Raw genomic sequence first — 6000 nt, forward strand, 5'->3', positions numbered from 1 at the left:
CAGACTGAAGAACAACTTTTGTTTGAATACAGCAGGGCTGTGGTGCACCATTAGGCCCTGGTGGCACAGTGGTTAAATGCATGTACTGCAGCAACTCACTCACAAACCATAAGTTTGTGGGTTCAATACTAGCCAGGGGCTCCAGGTCAATAAAGGTACCCCTCTACTTCTACATTCCAGTTCTGAGACTCATCCCACCAGGCTTCAATGATGCCTATTATATCATATTTGCTTTGTTGTACTAGGAGTTCGAGTTCATCTTGCTTATTCCCCATGCTCTGTGCATTAGTGTAGAGACATTGAAGACCATGTGTCCCCTTGACTTGCTGCCTGTGCAAGTTTTTTTGCCTCCCACTTTTGGGTCCTTGCACTTTTTGTCTTGTTCCCTCTATGTCAGATTGACTAATTTCTCAATCCCTTTTGCCTTTCAGAATACAGTTGGCCCTCCTTATACGAGGATTTGCCATGTGTGGATTTCAGCATACACGCATGGCAAACCCGGAAGTTGTCCCCAATGGCAGCGCGCGTGGGGACAACTTCACTCTCCTCCCCTCCCCCCAACTCTTTCTTTCCCTCCCTCCCTCCCTCCTTACCTTTTCCTTGCCGGCGCCGCGGAACTGCCTCTTCACTGCCGCTGCTGCCGCCTCTGTGCCTCTGGCGCTGGTCCTCTGCCTCCTCTCCGCTGCTGCTGCCACCTCTGTACAAGGGCCAGGTGGCAGGCTGGAGGCTTCTTGGCCTCCAAAAACCCCACCCGGCCTTCCCCCTGCTGTGGCCCAGGCAGTGGTGGCAGCGGCAGCAAAGAGGCAGTTCCCTGGCACCGGCGAGGAAAAGGGAGGGAGGGAGGGAGGGAGGGAGGGAAAGAAAGAGTTTGGGAGAGGGGCGGAGAGGGACATTTGTCCCCAATGCACGCGCGCCACCATTGGGGACAATGAGACTTAAGCATACGTGGATTTTGTTATACGCGGGGGTGTCCAGAACGGATCCCCCACGTATACCAAGGGCCGACTGTACTATCTCCCTCCCCCACATAACTCAGTTTAAAGCCCTCCTGATCAAATTTTTGAGACTATTGGCAAAGACGTTCTTGCCAACTGGTGTGAGACACAACCCATCCCTTGCCAGAAGTCCCTCCTCATGGAACCGCAGCCCATGATCCAAGAATCCAAATCATTCTTGGCAGCACCATCTGCGGATCCAGTTATTTACATCTGCTATTTTCATCTCCCTTCCTGGACCATGCCCTCAACTGGGAGAAGAGATGAGATGATAACCTGTGCGTCCATCTCTTTCAGCCCCCTTCCCAGAGCCTCATAGTCCCTTCTGATATTCTGAAGGCTGTTCCTTGCAGTGTCGTTGTTTTCCACATGAACCAAAAGAAAGGGGTAATGGTCAGCAGGCTTGACAAGTCTTCTCAGCCTCTCTGTCACATCACGGATCTTATCCCCAGGGAGACAGCACATCTCTCAAGACATTTTGTCAGGTCCACAAACCACTGGTTCAGTGCCTCTCAGCAAGGAGTCCCCCACAACTACCACACGCCTTCTCCGAGGCTTAGCAGCAACTGATCCCTTTGGTGGTACTTCCAGGGTCCCCTGCCCTGTCCCTGAAGTCTGTTCCTGCTGCTGTTCCTCATCATTCTTGATAATAGAGAGAGAGAGAGAGAGCGCCAAATAGATTCTGTAGCTGCAAGCTCACAGAGCGTTCCCTGGTTTCCCTACTTTTCTGTGTGATACTCCTCCAACCAACTACTTCTGTTGTATGTGAAGTGACCTCCTCCTCTCCAGCAACTTCCTCTGTGTTTCCCATCCAAGTCCCTTCGGTCCATTCTGGACCTCTTGCTCCCTAGGATGCTGAAGTGTAGATACCTGGGCCTCCAGCTGCCAGACTTTTTCTTCCAAGAGGGCTACCAACTTGCACGTGGTGCAGGTAAAGTTTCCCACATCTCTGGGCAAGAAGACAAACATCCTGTGACTGCAGCAGGTCCTTCAGTGTCCATACTGAGAAGTCTTAAGGAGGCACTGAAACAAGACTGTGGGTTTCCCCTGCTAAATACCAGTGTAAAGAACCTCTACTAGCTTGGCTTTTGTCCCCACACTCTGTCCTTGAGTTCAATTCACTGGGCTTATAGTTATGTAGAGAGCTCCGGGCTACTAGCTCTTTCCAGAGGCAAGTCTCTGACTCACTTCCTCTGAGCAAAAGTACCCATAAGACCCTTAAGGAGAAAAAGGGAAACGAAAATGTGGAAAATTAAAGGGGAACCCTTCCAACAATGTTCCCAGGTCAGCTACTCCTGTGTACTCCAAACCCTCCTTGACCATATAACAATTTTAAAAAAAACAACAATTTGTGCACCTCTCCCACCACTTAAACAGAATTAGGGTTCTGGCCACACCCACCAATGACCCACAGCAGTATCCCAAAGTTTAAAAAGTTCAGATCTCACCCAAGCACATGGAGAAAGAGAACCAGCTTTCCTCCTTGAAAGAGCGTGTTGTAAACTGGTTAGTACATCGGGAAACGGTATGGAAATGTATTTGCTATTGCTATTCCTAGGCAGATAAGGGTGGATGCTTAGGGCAGCAGATATTTGGAGGTTGGGAGGCATAGCGAAGTACTGATCTCTGTATGCTACACATCTTGCCCTTCACCTTTTAAGCTATTCTGCTTCTCACAGATGTGGCAGAGCATAGTGACCTCCCACCACTGTTAGTTGTGAGTCTGAGAATTCATATTTGGAGGTGCCCTTGCTTTTCACTTCAGGTAGCATAACATCATGGCCTGTCCCTAGAACAAATCTGGTATAATTTAGAGGCTGTTTCACTTCACATGACCTAGTCCCTGCTTATAATCATGTGGACAAGAAAAAAGCCAATTGTTCGCTGCACATATAGCAAGCTGGCATACATTGGGGTTCTATGTTCACAGATGCTAGATGAGGTATTGTACTGTGTTGTATTGGCTTTTTAGTGCCCTATCTTTCCCCAAAAGCTGGGACTCAGGTGGTTTGGCTAACTAGACAATTGTACTCTATGAAGCACTCCTATTCTTTTATTTTCCATGGATAAATCTGTGACTTTCCACATAAAATCCTTATTTCTATGCTAATAGGGACAGCCTACTTAGAAACAGCCCAGCCCCGGAGGCTTGATGTTTGTTTGTCTCTCAGGCTTGGCTGGATAGAAAGTGGGGAAAGGCTTTGTCAGAGAAGCTGACCTGTCAATTCAAAATGTCAGAAACAGACAAAGAAACTACCGGTTTGAGGCAGCTTGGTATCCATTTATTGTTTACTATAATAAAGACACTTCCCCATACTGTCTGACTTCCTGAGTGGTGACATTTTGGAAATTTTCCTTTTAACTTGACATCTTTGATGAACTTATGCAAAAAAAAAAAGAAAAGAAAAAAAATACCCAAAACAAAACTGCTTGTTATCCCATTTACAGTCACCTGTTTATCTTTTGTAATATTACTTCTCCTCCTTTATTATAGTTCACTGTATTAACATCAACACTGTATTTTGTTTTTAAAGAAAAGTGCAGTGGTAATTACAGATATGGTTGCCCATTCATTTCATGCACAGTTGACTTCATGTGTCTCTTTCCATACATGTTTTGTTATGTGCACAGTCACATGGAGAAATCCAGCAGTGTAAATTGAAATATACTGCCTGTGGGTATCAATGTTCCATCTAGTCTGGGAGGCTATGCATTTCCTCTGTGGAATTTTCTGATACTTTTCTTAAGCCATCTAATCTACCGCCCATCGTTGTATCTTGTGCTAATGAATTCTATAAGTTAATTAAGTTCTGTGAGAAGAAATGCATCCTTTTGATTTGTCTGAATATACTGTACTGCCAATCAATTCAGCTGAATGGCCCAAATAATGTGTGTGGGCTGGGAAGCAGAAATCTTTCTCTTCTCTGCTTCTCTATTGCATATTGTTTAATACATCTATACCATGCCTCCCTTTGTCATGTCTGTTCAATCATGCAATGGCCTAAATTCTGCTGGTGTCATAGAAAAGTAGAAATTCCCCTATTGAAACAGATGGATATTTTTGTTCAATGTGGAATGTCTGCATTCAATTCAAGGTTGTGGAAGTGGAGTCATTTGGTACCCTCAAGTGCACATTGCTGTCTTGGTTCAGCTGCCCAATGGTGTAATTCAATATCTGTAACACAATTAATACAAGCGCCAACATGGTGTAATGGTTTGAGTGTTGGACTAGGAGTGCATCCACACTTTGAAAATATTTTTCAAAATATAAAATTATATAAAAAATATAAATTCCAAAAATCAAACCTTGGTTATGGCATTTAATAAAGGAACACCATGTTACCATGCATTGTATGTAATGGGACCTGAGCTTCCACAGATTTTAATATCCATAGGTGGTCTACCAAGTGCCCACTGTGGTTGAATCTGACCTCATGCTTGTGGCAGGCCAGCATCTTCCATTGCACCACGAGGCAGCAGTGAGTCATCCAACTTCTCATCATTGCCTTTCACCTGAGGTAGCTGCCTCACTCTGCCTAATAGCAGGACCAACCATGGAAAGACTGACACATTCTGTCAAGCTGAGAGAAGCAGCAAGCCAACTAGTCCCAAGTAGATACTCCTCCCCTGTGAGCAAGCCTGCCCCCTAGCATCAACATGTATAATGTGAACATGTTTAGAGACTGCCAGGAAAAGAAAATTCTTATATGTAGCTGAATAATCTAGACTGCATGGAATGATGTGTGTGTAAAAGCTCACTCCTTGTGGATATCCACACTGTATGTGCAGATGCTAAGAGATTCAGTTATTTGGAGAGATCTCCAGCAACATGCTGATAAAACGAATGAGTCTTTCTTCTGAATAGGAGTTTGGGGTCCAATAGGATTTATTTTAGAGCAGACATACAGCAATGCACTATTTGGTTTCAGGACACGAGTGGGGAACATCTGGCTTCCATGCTAGTGGAGCCTAATGGCTTCCATACCAGTGGAGCAGTGAATCTTTTCGGGTTTTTAGTCTGAACTTTAAAGGAGTTCTCCAAGTTTCTGAACTGCTTTTGGAGATGGGGTATCAACACCTTCTATATACGTGTGTGTGTGTGTGTGTGTGTGTGTGTGTGTGTGTGTGTGTATATATATTGTATATATTGCAACATTTGGAATGAGGCCAGAGCAGATTCACTACCCCAGTGACATGGATGTCACCATCAATTACCTCTCCAGATGTAGTTGTGTTGAAACTCCTAGCATCCAATGCATTTCACAATGCTAGCTGTGGCTGATGGGAGATGCAATCCTATTTCTGCTCTAATGGGTGTGCTCAGGATCACAGGTTTAGTGTGCATTGTGGAGGAGGGGATTCTTCCCTCTCCTCTCATGTTGCCCTGCCACACAGAGAAAAGGTCATGCTGCTGCAAGGCTTTGTATGGTACAAAGCAAACATAGCTCACCTTGTAGCACCTAGTTCTCCACTTGGCACTCTCGAAATTAACATCCCTCAAGCCGTCTGCTCTCACTCTGTTCATTGCCTTCTGGAGAGCAGCCAAAGTTAGGCAACCTGATTCTCAAGTGACTGAAAGACAACAGTCCAGGAAGCATCACCACCTCTCCCATGTACAAAAGGGAGTTCTACATGCTCAGATCCTTTGACTTCTCTGTCTAGATAAAGAATGGGTGTGTTTCCGCTCTGTGAACTGTTCAAGGGCTGGATATCCAGTGGGGATGTGGGAAGGGGAAAGTAGGTGGTTATTCCTGAAATTAATAGATAAAACTAGCAAAAATAAATATAAATCAGATAAAATATTGTACATTATTGTTGTTATCTGTCATCAAGTTGGCTTTGACTTACAGCAACCCCAGAGTATGAGGGCATTGCTCCCAAATAAGAATTCTGGCCACCCCATGAAATTTTACTTCAGTCCTCAAATTTCTAGCAATGTAAAGATTGAGATATTGAAAACTGTTCACCCCAGAATATTTATTTATTTATTCCATTGTTAGCTTTG

Source organism: Sceloporus occidentalis, unplaced genomic scaffold (genome assembly GCF_023333645.1).
Source record: "Sceloporus occidentalis isolate IW3139 unplaced genomic scaffold, rSceOcc1.0.p SCAF_3, whole genome shotgun sequence".
NCBI lineage: Eukaryota > Metazoa > Chordata > Lepidosauria > Squamata > Phrynosomatidae > Sceloporus > Sceloporus occidentalis.